The sequence below is a fragment of the Lithobates pipiens genome, unplaced genomic scaffold (genome assembly GCF_037356315.1).
Source record: "Lithobates pipiens isolate NorthernLeopardFrog02 unplaced genomic scaffold, aLitPip1_a1.2 Scaffold_18, whole genome shotgun sequence".
NCBI classification, from domain to species: domain Eukaryota; kingdom Metazoa; phylum Chordata; class Amphibia; order Anura; family Ranidae; genus Lithobates; species Lithobates pipiens.
Genome location: NW_027507758.1, coordinates 244,922,631 through 244,937,730, shown reverse-complemented (window position 1 = coordinate 244,937,730; position 15,100 = coordinate 244,922,631).

The following is a 15,100-nucleotide window of genomic DNA, read 5'->3' as shown; positions in this document are numbered from 1 at the left end:
AAGAACTTACAAGAAGGGTACAACCGTCTGGAGGGTCAAGTTCAGGCTTTGTCGGCATCTTCACCACCTTTATCAGGTTCAGCTCCCCCTCCGTCCGTGGTAATGATGCCACCCGAACCAAGGGTCCCCACGCCTGAGAGGTTCTCAGGGGATCGAAGCAAATTCAGGGCATTCCGTAATGCCTGCGGTTTATTCTTCGCCTTGCAACCCCGGACTTTCTCTCTTGAAGCCACCAAGGTGGGGTTCATCATCTCCTTGTTACTAGGGGAGCCTCAGTCCTGGGCCCACCGTCTTCTCGAGCAGAAGCATGCCTCTCTTGATAACTTGGACTCCTTCTTCCTGGCAATGTCCCAACTTTATGAGGACCCTCAGTTGACAGCTACCGCAGAAGCGGCCTTGCACTCCTTACAGCAGGGCCGAAGACCTGTAGAGGACTATGTAACTGAGTTCAGGCGGTGGAGTGCCGACACCAACTGGAATGACGCCGCCCTGCGCTTCCAATTTCGTGCAGGTCTCTCTGAAAACTTAAAGGACGAGCTGGCCCGTGTGGGCATCCCAGAGACTTTAGAAGCTCTCATTAACCTCTCCATACAGATCGACAGGAGATTAAGAGAACGGAGATCAGAACGCTCTGCCGGTCCTTCCCGTCCAGTTTGGATGCTTCCACGAGTCCCCAGTTACCCTCAGCCAGCTTCCTCTGCTCCGGTGTCTTCTTCCTCCGATTCCTCCGAACCTATGCAACTTGGTCTCCTACGGCCCTCTCTCACGCCGGAAGAACGTCTGCGTAGGAGGACTAATAATCTATGCCTGTACTGTGGGGAACCAGGACACTATGTAAGGTCCTGCCAAGCCAAGCTCCGTAAGTGCCAAGCCACTACCCCTGTACCTGTACCCACCTTACCTGATTATGCTTCTCATCTGGCTGTTTCCGCTCTCTTACAGCTTCCAGGAAGGAGTATTCGGGCCACCGCAATTATTGATTCTGGAGCCTGCAGTGGCTTCATGGACTTGACTTTTGCCATCAAGAACCACGTTCCCCTGCGTCCACGGGCGAAAGGACTTTCAGTACACCTGGCCGACGGATCTGTTCTTAAGTCCGGGCCAGTTACTCAGGAAACAAGACCCCTGTTGACTACCATCTTGGAGAACCATCAAGAACTTTTATGCCTGGACATTATTGATTCTCCCTTATTCCCAATCATCCTTGGCTTGCCCTGGTTGAAGGCCCATAACCCTCAAGTGGACTGGTGCACCGGGAAGATTAACTTCTCCTCTCCCTACTGCAACCAGCATTGCTTGATTAAGCCTACCCATACTCCCCCTTCATTGTTGTGCCTGGAAGCTGACAAAGAGATTCTCCAATCTGTCCCTGAGACCTACCACGAGTTTTTGGACGTTTTCAACAAGAAAGGTGCCGAAACTCTCCCGCCACATAGACCTTATGATTGTCCGATTGAGCTCCTTCCGGGGGCCGAAATCCCTTTCGGAAGGATTTTTCCTCTAACTGAGCTGGAGTTGGGCACCTTGAAGACGTATATTGACGAGAACTTGGAAAGGGGATTCATCCGACCTTCTACCTCCCCCGCGGGAGCCGGAATCTTCTTTGTAGAGAAGAAAGACCACTCTCTGCGCCCCTGTGTTGATTATCGGGAACTGAATAAAATAACTATCAAGAATCGGTACCCTCTACCTCTGGTACCTGAACTATTCCAGAGACTAGGGACGGCGGCGGTATTTACTAAGCTGGATCTCCGCGGGGCCTATAACTTGATTCGTATCCGAAGTGGCGATGAGTGGAAGACTGCCTTTCGCACCCGGTTCGGGCACTTTGAGTACCTGATCATGCCCTTTGGGCTATGCAATGCACCTGCTACATTCCAGCACTTCGTGAATGACATTTTCAGGGACTATCTTGACTTGTTTGTTATAATTTACCTTGACGACATCTTGATCTTTTCCTCTTCTCTGTCCGAGCACCGTGAGCACGTCAAGAAGGTGTTAATCAGATTACGTTGTCATAGCCTGTACGCAAAACCAGAAAAATGTGTGTTTGAACAGCAGAGTATTCAGTTTCTGGGCTTGATTATCTCTGTGGAAGGCATTCAAATGGACCCACAAAAGGTTTCCGCCATTCTGGATTGGCCTGCTCCCTCTGATAAGAAGGGCGTTCAACGTTTCGTGGGCTTCGCCAACTTTTACCGGAAATTCATCAGGGGGTTCTCTACCATAATCTCCCCCATCACGAAGCTCACGAAGCAGGGCTATCGGTTCCACTGGACACCCGAAGCTCAGGAGGCTTTTGTGGCCCTCAAGAAGCTGTTCACCTCGGCATCAATCCTGAAGCACCCTGATCCAGCTCTACCCTACATCTTAGAGGTCGACGCTTCTGAAATTGCGGTTGGGGCTGTTCTTTCACAGAGGCAAGGTTCCAAGGCCCTCCTGCATCCGGTGGCATTTTTCTCCCGCAAGCTTTCGGAAGCCGAAAGGAATTATGATGTGGGAGATCGGGAGCTGTTGGCTATCAAAACGGCACTCGAGGAATGGAGGTACCTTCTGGAAGGAGCAGCACACCCCATCCTCATTTTTACAGATCACAAGAATCTCGAGTACCTGAAGGTCGCGAAGAGGCTAAAACCACGTCAGGCCAGGTGGGCACTCTTTTTTACTCGATTTTCTTTTCATATAACCTACAGACCTGGGTCGAAAAATACCAAGCCAGATGCCCTCTCGAGGATGTTTTGCGGACCTGAAGCCTCTTCTCCCCCGGATACTATCCTATCTTCCGGGAATTTCCTTTTACTTCAGGAAGACCTGTTGGACCAGATTAAACGGGCCTCTCTCCATGCCTCTCCTCCTTCTGGTGTCACTCTGCAGGCAAGAGACAATCTTTTGTGGCATCTGGACAAGATCTTTGTACCCCAGGGGGTACGGGTAGCTGTTCTCAGCGCCTGCCATGACCATAAGTTGGCCGGTCATTTCGGGGTAATCAAATCACTTGAACTCCTGCAGCGGACCTTTTGGTGGCCACAACTGGCAAAGGACTGCAAGAATTATGTGGAATCCTGCACGGTCTGCTCAAGAAACAAGGGCAGCAGATCCAAGGTCTGGGGTCTGCTGAAACCCCTGCCTGTCCCTGAAAGACCATGGAGGATGATCTCCATGGATTTTATTGTTGAACTGCCTCTTTCTGAAGACCATTCTACCATCTTCGTAGTTGTGGACAGGCTCTCAAAGATGGCGCACTTCCTTCCCATGAAAGGTACCCCCTCCGCTGCTGAGACTGCTAAGATTTTTGTTAGAGAAATTGTGAGGCTTCATGGGATCCCTGCGGACATTGTCTCAGATCGGGGGGTACAGTTTACTTCAAGATTCTGGAGGGCGTTATGTGGTCCCTGGAGATCAACCTTTCCTTTTCCTCTGCTTATCATCCGCAGACTAATGGCCAGACGGAAAGAACAAATCAAACTTTGGAACAGTACTTACGTTGCTTCTCATCTTTTTCTCAAGATGATTGGGTCTCCCTCTTACCTCTCGCTGAGTTTGCCTACAATAATTCTGTCCACTCCACCACCAAGCAAACCCCTTTCTTTGCAAATTACGGATTTCACCCCCTGTTTCTAACAAATAATCTCCCGGAATGTTCGGTACCTGCCGTTCAGGAAACTTTGACCTTCTTCAGCAACAACAACAAGCTTCTTCGGGAAACAATGTCCAGAACTCAGGAATATTACAAACAGATCTTTGATAAAAAGAGGAGAGGGGAACTTAGCCTGGAGCCTGGGGATCAAGTTTGGCTGTCAACCCTGAACCTAAAGCTGGCATGCCCCTCCAGGAAACTGGGTCCAAAGTTCATTGGTCCTTTTCCGGTTAAAAGGAAGATCAACAGTGTAGCATACGAGTTGCAACTACCAGAGTCTTTCCGGGTCCATCCGGTTTTCCATGTGGCTCTTCTTAAACCCGCTGTCCCAGATCCCTTCGTTGGCAGAGACGTTGGTCCACCTGAACCTGTCCTGATCGACGGAGAAGTCGAATTCGAAGTAGAGTCGATTCTGGACTGCAGGAAGAGACGGGGACAGGTCCCGTACCTCGTGAAATGGAAAGGATACGGTCCTGAAGATAATTCTTGGGAGCCGGAAAGTAATATTCATGCTGAAAAGCTCATCCGGGCCTTCAAGAGAGCGCACCCAGTTAAGCTGGCCCAGTTGGGCATCCGGGGGCTGCCCCTTGGGGGGGGGCAATGTCAAGAAGGTCAGCCCAGCCACCTGTCCGCTACGGAAGGTTCGGGCTGCAAAGCCCCTGTCATGAATGTCTGTCGGCGCACGCGGGTGCGCGCCAACGCAGGTGGGCGCACGCGGGTGCGCGCCAACATAGGTGGGCGCACGCGGGTGCGCAGATGTCTAGGTGGGCGCACGCGGGTGCGCAGATGTCCTGATGGGCGCACGCGGGTGCGCGTTAATGCTATTGGGCGCACGCGGGTGCGCGCTGGTGTTGCTGGGAGCTCGCGGGTCCGCGGATCCGCGGATACGCGGGAGCGCGCGCGGGCGCGCGGGAGCGCGCGTGCACGCGCGGGTGTGCGCGTGCACGCGGGAGCGCGCGGGAGCGCGCCGTGACGGCCCTTGGCGCCAAAGGGGTTACTTAAGGGGACCTGTTGCCTTGCCTCCTTGCTGTCCGGTCTACAGCGTTCCTGTCGTGACCCCTCTGCTCCTGCTTACTTCCTGCTCGTTCCTGTGACCCGGCTTATCCTGACGACCCCTTGTTTGCTGCCTGCCTCTGACCCCGGCTTGTCTGACGATTCTTCTGCCTGCTGATTCGGTACCTACCTGCCTGCCTGTTCCTGACCCGGCTTGTTCACCACGTTATCCAGTCTGCTGTCCCTCCACGGTGCCAGTCTTCCGGTATCCTGCCTTACCTGCTTACGGGTCTGACGTGAGGAGCCGTACTACAGAACACCTTCCCCGCTGCTCCAGCGTGTGCGTCTTCTGCTGGTCTCATCGCTTGCTGGTCGCTGTTCCTGCTGCATCTGCTCCTCTCCTGCACCCGGAGCTTTACACCTGTGTCCTGCTTGGCACTTGTGCCCCTTCCGTGCTCTAGAACCTCTGTATCCTCTACCAGGAGTTCCTGAGCCGGAGGAATACGAGTAGCCGCTCCCAGCATCCGTGGGCTCAACCACCAGGTACGTGACACTACCAAAACCCCCAGATCCTTCTCCACTATGGATTCCCCCAGTTGTACTCCCCCTAGCGTGTATGATGCATGCATATTCTTAGCCCCCAAGTGCATAACCTTTTATTTCTCAACATTAAACCTCATCTGCCACATAGTCGCCCAATTAGACAGAGCATTGAGGTCGGCTTGTAAATTGGTGACATCCTGTAAGGACGTTATTGCACTGCATAGCTTGGTGTCATCTGCAAAGATGGAAATGTTACTCTTGATCCCAGACCCAACATCATTTATAAAGATATTAAAAAGCAAGGTTCCCAGCACTGAACCTTGGGGTACACCACTCATAACCTTAGACCATTCAGAGTAAGAATCATTAACCACTACTCTCTGAATTCTGTCTTTTAGCCAGTTTTCTATCCATCTACAAAAGGATGTTTCCAAACCTGTAGACTTTACCTTACACATGAGCCGTGTGTGCGGAACTGTATCGAACGCTTTTGCAAAATCCAAATATATCACGTCCACCGCCACCAATCTGTCCAAGGTTTTACTTACCACCTTATAAAAAGAAATCAGGTTTGTCTGACAACTCCTGTCTTTCATGAATCCATGCTGTCTGTTGCTCAAAATATTTTTTTCCTGCAATAACTCGTCTATGTGGTCTTTTATTAATCCCTCCAGTATCTTCCCAACTATAGAAGTTAAACTAACGGGTCTATAATTACTTGGTAAAGACTTTGTTCCCTTTTTAATTATAGGCACCACATTGGCCCTGCGCCAATCCAGTGGTACTATTCCTGTCATTAATGAGTCCCTAAAAATTAGATACAATGGCTTTGAAATTACAGAGCTCAATTCTTTTAGGATCCGTGGGTGGATGCCATCAGGTCCAGGTGCTTTATCCACCTTTATTCTGTCCAAATATTTCTGGACCATATCACTTATGAGCCATTGTGGATTTGGGGCTGCGTCAGTACCACCCCCATTGTGGACATGAGCTCCTAATGCTCCTTTGTATACACAGAGCTGAAGAAAGTATTTAATAAGTTAGCCTTCTCTTTGTCCCCAGTCACCCACTCCAGATTATTTTGTAATAGGTTTACAAATTTTTGCCCTTTAACTGTCCCAGCAGTGCCATTACCCCAGTCAATTTCTGGGTAGTTAAAATCCCCCATTATTATCACTGTCCCAGCCCTTGCAGCCCTTTCTATCTGTGCAAGGAGCTCAGTCTCCACCTCCTCATTAACATTGGGTGGTCTATAACAAACTCCAATGATTAACTTTGAACTATGCGCATCTGTATGCAGTTCTACCCATAATGCCTCAGACTCATCACACTCTCCGTCCACCAGGTCCTCTTTCTCACTCGCTTTGAGATTATTTCTCACATACAGACAGACCCCTCCACCTTTCCTTTTTACTCTGTCTTTCCGAAAGAGTGCATAGCCAGGAATATAAATAGCCCAGTCATGTGAGGAATGAAGCCAAGTTTCAGCAATACCGATTACATCATAGCTCTCCTGATGCACCAGAGCTTCCAACTCGCCTATTTTGCTTGGCAGACTTCTGGCATTGGTATTAATAAAGAAAAAAGGAAAGAACACCCTGACTTATCCTAAGCTTGTCCAGATCGATATCGTCAAGGGGATTAACCCTATTCAGTCACCCTGTCAAACGATTTGTACACTCCGTCAGCTGTTGGAAATTGGTGTCAAAAACAGTAAACCCCCCCCCCCCCCCCTGGGGTTGTAACTCTGAACAAAAAGCATATATTAGAAAAGGACTGGAAATTTCCAAAAATATATTCTTCAAGGAGGGTATACCGGATATAACAAGATTTTATTGATAACTCTCACACCACAGATAAATAGTACAAAAATTCAATATAATTAACCCCTCCAATACAAACAATTAAAATTAAGACAAGGTCTTAATGAGACACCGGTATCTAACATATGTGCTACAGATATCCTGTTTTTTCCCTTTGAATGTCTAGACCAAAAGACAATTTAAGAGACCAAGTGGTCTCAAATGCAAAGGAATATATAGGCTCAATTTGCCCCCCAGAAGAGCGGATTTTGATAAGATTCTATATCAAGAAGAGAAAATGTTGATTTTCAATTTAAAATGTATGCAGCCCCTGGGGTTGAACAATGAATGTAATTTGTTGGTATTTCTGGAACAATAATAGGGAAATTTATGTAATCTGTGACTGCTAATCCTTTTGAGAGATATATATGGGGTATATCATATGGTTAAAAATGAATTGACGGGGGGCGTGGCCTGGCCGCTGGTGAGGATGGCCACTTGATTCAGCTGCTCCGCTCCACAGCAGCCATATCCAGCAACACAAGCAGCTTCCATACCGCCGCATTGCCTCCGGATCGGGGGACACAGCTGGGGGACATCCCGCTGAGTATGTCCCGCAAGAAATCCAAACTGAAGGGACACGAAGGCTCTTAGATTTTTATATGAAGCCTCCACGGCAAGGGAGCCAAGATGGCACCGACCGCGCTGACCGCGCTTGCAGAAGCCCGGAGACACCACCGAATGCACAGGCAAGTGCGTCATCTGAATGTCCTGAACATCTGGAGGACATGGATCAACTGGACAACCACACTTTGTCCCCGGGAGACAGAGGTAAGAGGCTAGCTGACTTCCCTGCACCTTCTCCTGATAAACAGCCTCCCTCTAAAAAACAACATGGCGCTGGGACCTGTAGTCCCTCTACAGCACAAACTCAGGCACAATCACTTGCTGCTTTCCCCTCCACAGACAACCCTGCCTCAGAACACAGCATTAAAGCCATGCTCATGTCTCTCCAGGCTGAATTACATAGAGAGTTGAAGATTTCTGTTAACCAAATACAAGACACAGTTAACTCTTTAGAGCAGCGCACTGAGCATATTGAGTAGCATCTCTCTGAAGCTACTAATGCGCATAACATGATGGTAGACATACAGGATGAGCAGGCTGCAGCAATATCTCAACTACGTTTAAAAATCGCAGACCTCGAAGATCGCTCATGCAGGAATAACATAAAAACAAGGGGGGTAACTAGTCCCTGGCAACAACGGATATTATTCCGTATCTGCACCAGTTATTCCGCAAACTTGTCCCATCATTGACGACTCAGGACATGCTAATTGACCGAGCGCACAGACTACATAAGCCACAGCACCTCCTCCCCTCGGTCCCCAGGGACATACTAGCAAGGGTGCACTTCTTTCATGTAAAAGAGGAAATCATGCATGCTGCAAGAGCCTTACGAGCCCTCCCAGAGCCATTCACCAAGGTATTGCTATTCAATGATATCTCTGCCACCGCGGCTCAAGCTCGTAGGGCGTTCGCCCCAGTGACATCCATCTTGACTGAACGTAAAGTTATTTACAAGTGGGGACACCCCACAAAGCTCTTGGTGTTGTATCGCAACCAACAAGTCGCCATTATGTCTCCAAAAGAGGGCCTCAAACAACTTCATAATTGGGGTCTGATCACCTAAGCACCCCCTCCTACTACTCCGGGAACAAGACCTTCATCCAGGATGGTCACTCCATGGGACTCCCGTGCTCTCACTTAATTAGAACATACCCGGCTCTATGCGGTAATTTGTGTTATTAGATGCTATAGTTATATACTGCCGCCTATACTGTTTGTGTTATACTACACTTGTACAATATTGATATGATATCCCTTCCACGCTCCACTTCTCTTTTTTGATGTGCTAAGCACATCCGTTGGTTAGAGTTCAATTGTTGTAGGGCTAATCGCCCTATAGTTTACTACAACTTTTTTGTGTACTTGTTTTCTTAAGAGTAGCTGCTGTATTGATTTCTACAGGTGTGTGAGTGGATCAGTCATTTCCCTTTGGAAATGTATCCCTCCTGATAACCCAATCTATTGTTTAAGTTGCACGTGAGGTATTCCGACTTCCCTACTACAATTTTGCTCTGTTGTGCTACTCCTAGAGTCCCCCTCTAGTGCGGAGTGTATCTCTCTCGGTACCAAAGCACAGGCTAATATCCCTAACCACCGTCAGTCATGTCGATCAAGATTGTGTCGTTAAATGCCAAAGGCCTTAACAGTCCCTTTAAAAGATCGCTACTGTGGCGAGAAGCCTTAGCCCAAAAAGCAGACGTATTGTGTGTTCAGGAAACACATTTCTCGGAACTCAATCACCCACAGTGTGCCCACAGGCTATTTCCCCATCGCTTCCATGCTCGCTCCGATAAGAAAACAAGAGGTGTGATGATCGCAGTGAGCTCATCCGTAACCTTTTCCCTCACGCATATTGAACAAGATCCTGCGGGTAGATACTTAATACTCTCAGCCGTATTCAACAATCAACCACTAGTTCTGGTAAATATTTATGCCCCGAACACTGGCCAAAAATAATTTTATAAGTCCATATTGAGCAAAACCCAACCCTCTCCCAAGGAGCACCTGGTGCTCTGTGGGGATTTCAACGATATTCTAGATACTCATCTGGACACCTCCAATAGGAAACGTAGACACTCCACTGCCCTATCCGCTGTAGCCCTGCAGGAGGACCTTCATGATCCATGGAGATGTCTTCATGGTACCGAGAGGGATTACTCCTTTTATTCTCGTGCACAAAAGTCATATTCTCGGATCGATCTCTTCCTAGTCTCCAAAATAACACTCCAGAGAATCGGTGAAGCCACAGTGGGCCTCATAACATGGTCAGATCACACACCAGTGTCGATTAATATTGCCATCTCCCCACCCACAGCCAGACACACACTCTGGCGTCTGAATTCTGCACTTATTAGTGTACCGGAGACCCGAGAACTGATTCGATCTGAGATTTCATAATTTTTTTACTCTAACTCTGGCTCTGTGTCCAACCCCACAACGCTCTGGAATGCCCATAAGGCGGTTATCCGCAGAGTATGCCTCAAATTGGGTGCCCAGGGGAAGAAAAAACAAACTGCTACAATTGACTCCTTCTTACAACAAATTCGCAATCTCGAAGTTATAAATAAAAGAACACCCTCCCCCCTCAGTTGCGAAAGAAATTAGCGCCCTAAGAAATTACCTTAGCTCATTTCTCCACAAAAACTTTGATTATTACCTTAGACGTCTCCGACTCACCTGGTACTCCCAAAGCAACAAAGCTGGGAAGCATCTTGCCCAACAATACAAAAAGAGAGCAGCACAGAATAGCATCCCTTTCCTGCTAAACCAAAAGGGACAGAAACTTAGTAACCCCAAAGATATAGCCGATTAATTTAGTCTCTTCTACTCAAAATTATATAACCTTGCCGAATCTACTTCAGAACCACACCCCACGTCAGAGCGAATATCAGAATTTTTGTCCCCCCTTCAGCTCCCCTCACTTTCCCCTTCACAATTGGAATCGTTGGCCCAACCTTTCACACATCAAGAGCTTGTTAAAGCGATAAAAGACCTTCCCCTACATAAAGCTCCTGGACCTGACGGCTATACAAACGCCTATTATAAAACCTACATAGACCAGTTAATACCTCATCTATGCGCCTCTTTTAATAGGTTCTTAGCTACTGGGGAAATACCATCGGAATTTCTAGAAGCGGTCATTACTACTATACACAAAGCGTGGAAACCATCCCATGACCCGGCTAACTATCGCCCCATATTGCTACTAAATACTGATACTAAAATATACTCAAAATTATTAGCCACCCGATTAGCCAGTTACATCCCCTCCTTGATTCACCCTGATCAGGTGGGATTTATCCCTTCAAGACAAGCCCCGGATGGAACCCGCAGACTGATTGACATGCTCTATTGGGCTGAGCATCATCTAGTGCCTTCTCTGCTGATCTCTTTGGACGCAGAGAAGGCATTTGATAGGGTCAATTGACTCTACTTAGACTTGGTCCTTCAAAAATTTGGCATTTCGGGCACGTTTCATCAAGCCATACTAGGCCTATATTCTACCCCCAGCGCTAGAGTACTGACGTCAGGTTTACTGTCCTCCCCTTTCCTGATCACAAATGGGACTCGCCAAGGGTGCCCTCTGTCACCATTAATTTTCGCATTAATGATTGAACCTTTAGCACAAGCCATTAGGTCTAACCCTGAAATAACAGGCCTTGAAATTAACCAGACTTCTCACAAGATTGGCCTATACGCTGATGACATTGTCACCTGGCTCACTAATCCCAGCCACTCTCTTCCTCCTCTCTGTGCTCTCCACAGTTTTAGCCAAATCTCCTTGTATAAATTAAATCCAACCAAATCTGCGATGTTAGGGATCTCCCTCTCCACACATCTTAAAACAAGCATTACGTCAATTTCACCCTTCTCCTGGGCGCCCAATTGTTCCATATCTTATTTAGGTATTCATTTAACTTCCCCAGCCTCCCTAATTCTGCGTACTAACATTGCTCTATTGTCCAGGAAGCTTCAGGAAATGGCTACTTCACTTCTTTCCATAAAAGCCTCCTGGGCAGGTAGAATTGCTTTAGCTAAGATGTCCCTACTACCGCATGTTCTTTACCTGTTTAGAACAATACCTGTGCCTATGTTGAAACCAGATATTGCTATACTGCAAAGAATTATCAACAACTTTGTATGGGCGGCCCGCAAGCCACGTATTAGAGCCACGCTACTTAATATCCCAACTAGATTTGCTGGGTTGGGAGTCCCAGACCTCAGAGCCTACTACAAAGCCATCATATTGGACCAATCTAGAAAACTGTGGGACTCAGCCTCATCACAACCATGGACCTCGATCGAATCCGCAGATATGTCACATTCTCCCTCACACTTGCTAGCAGCTATTTGGATGGGTCTTCACTCTACACACTCTCACCTCCCAACTGTCAAGGCCCTCGTAAATAACTGGAAGGCAATTTTGCAATCATCAGGTGGCTTACATGCCCAAGCCCTATAACACTTCCCGCTTGCCTCCATCTCGCTTCTATCGCGGGATCTTCCACTTCATAGTTGGACCTTGAAAGGCATAAAAACCCTGGGGGACCTGTTTCGAAAAGTGCAACTTAGGTCCTTCCAACAGCTCTCACAGCTCTTCATTATCCCCAACAAAGACTTTTACATATACCTAAGGATCCGTCATGTTCTAACCTCCATCCCGACCTCGGCCAACTCTCTAACTAAAGACATAGTGCAAATATTTTCTTCAACCAACCTCAAGATACGGGGTATATCATACTTTTATGGACTCCTGATGAAACCCCCTCCGGATCAAACCATACAGGTGATTTCTTCCTGGGAACGTACTTTACAAATACAAACTTCACCATCGCTTTGGTACCGAGCAATCCGGTTTCCTGCAGTTGTATCTAGGAACGTCTCCCATTGGGAGATGGTAATGAAAATTCTTTACAGATGGTATTTCACACCGACAAAACTGGCAAAGATTTTTCCTTCCCAATCTAGTAAATGCTGGAGAAAGTGCGACCAGGATGGGCACATTTTCCATATTTGGTGGGAATGTCCGCCCATTAAGCTCTTCTGGGCGGACGTTTCCTCCTTCACCCAGGAAGTTACTAATATATCTCTAACTTTGACACCGCAGACGGCTCTATTTGGTCTTGACCTTACCTCATGGCCCTCAAAATTCCACCCTATCATCACGCACATACTCATAGCGGCGAGATTGGCCATTTCCCGTTGTTGGAAACAAACTTGCTCACCATCCATTTCTGACGCCATTAAGATCTTAAATGAACATCTACTGATGGAATTCCTTTTTGCAAAGGCGCATATGTCCTTAGGGAAATTTTATAACAATTGGCAATACTGGTTATCTGACCCAAGAGCTCAGTCATGCACTTGATCCTATTATATTCTATCGAGCCCCGCCACCAATACTCTCTCTTTTGTGGGCGGATGAAGTCCATCTGTGCTACTTATAGATTGAGAAGAGCCATCTGCGGTTGGTACGGCCTTATCTTATCATATCACAGTTACTTATGTGAGGTGCAAATTTTTTAATGGTACTCCCAGGCCATTTATCGTGGCCTACTCCACCCTGTACGATTGCTTTCTTCCTCTGTGTCCCTGATCACTTTGAACCTTTCGTGGATGATCTGGAGAGGTGGGGATAGAGATAGTCCCTTTCTCCCAGTAGTCATCTTCTAACAAGGATGCTACGCCTCGCTGTCTGATACTTTTTTCCTTTCCTTTTTTTCATCTTTCTGTTTCGAGTCTCTCGCTTTGTTTGGTTCTCTGTTATTGTTACATACATGTTGTACTGCAAAGCCTTTGTGATATTTGATGTACATTCTGCTTTGTCTTCAATAAAATCTTAAAAAAAAAAAATAAATGAATTGACATGATACATATTAATTCCCTTGTCATGCGATTTTGAAAGTCATCTGTATGCAAATCACATAATTTCCCTATGCTGTTGCTTTTGGTGGGGGGGGGGGGGGGGTTGCTTTGCTTGTTATGTATTTCTTGGTTTGGTGTTGTTTTTGTCTTTTATTTTTGTGTTTTTTGTGTTTCTTTCTGTATTTGAAAAGTTTCCCAAGGTTTGAAGAAAAAATATCGACTTTTTGTACATTTCTGATATACTCGGTTTTAGGACCTGCATTTGTTCTGGTATTAAGTTTGTGTACAGCATGGGTTTGCACAAATTGAAGCATGACTAGATAAAAATATCGTCATCCAAAGCTGTACTGGGCTGTAGATACAGTGGTGTGAAAAAGTGTTTGCCCCCTTCCTCATTTCCTGTTCCTTTGCATGTTTGTCACACTTAAGTGTTTCGGAACATCAAACCAATTTAAACAATAGTCAAGGGCAACACAAGTAAACACAAAATGCAATTTGTAAATGAAGGTGTTTATTATTAAAGGTGAAAAAAAATCCAAACCATCATGGCCCTGTGTGAAAAAGTGATTGCCCCCTAAACCTAATAACTGGTTGGGCCACCCTTAGCAGCAACAACTGCAACCAAGCGTTTGCGATAACGTGCAATGAGGCTTTTACAGCGTCCTGGAGGAATTTTGGCCCACTCATCTTTGCAGAATTGTCCTAATTCAGTTACATTAGAGGGTTTTCGAGCATGAACGGCCTTTTTAAGGTCATACCACAACATCTCAATAGGATTCAGGTCAGGACTTTGGCTAGGCCACTCCAAAGTCTTCATTTTGTTTTTCTTCAGCCATTCGGTGGTGGAATTGCTGGTGTGTTTAGGATCATTGTCCTGCTGCAGAACCCAAGTTCGTTTCAGCTTGAGTATACGAACAGATGGTCGGACATTATCCTTCAGGATCTCTTGGTAGACAGCAGAATTCATAGTTCCTTTTATCACGGCAAGTCTTCCAGGTCCTGAAGCAGCAAAACAGCCCCAGACCATCACACTACCACCACCATATTTTACTGTTGGTATAATGTTCTTTTTATGAAATGCAGTGTTCCTTCTACGCCAGATATACTTGGACACACACCTTCCAAAGAGTTCCACTTTTGTCTCATCGGTCCACAGAATGTTGTCCCAAAAGTCTTGGGGATCATCAAGATGTGTTGTGGAGAAATTGAGACGAGCTTTGATGTTCTTTTTGCTCAGCAGTGGTTTTCTCCTTGGAACTCTGCCATGCAGGCCATTTTTGCCCAGTCTTTTCCTGATGGTGGAGGCATGAACGCTGACCGTAACTGAGGCAAGTGAGGCCTGCAGTTCCTTGGACGTTGTTGTGGGGTCTTTTGTGACCTCTTGGATGAGTCGTCGCTGCGCTCTTGGGGTAATTTTGGGCGGCCGGCCACTCCTGGGAAGGTTCACCACTGTTCCATGTCTTCGCCATTTGTGGATAATGGCTCTCACTGTGGTTCGCTGGATTCCCAAAGCTTTGGAAATGGCTTTATAACCCTTTCCAGACTGATAGATCTCAATTACTTTCTTTCTCAATTGTTCCTGAATTTCTTTGGGTCTCGGCATGATGTGTAGCTTTTAAGGATCTTCTGG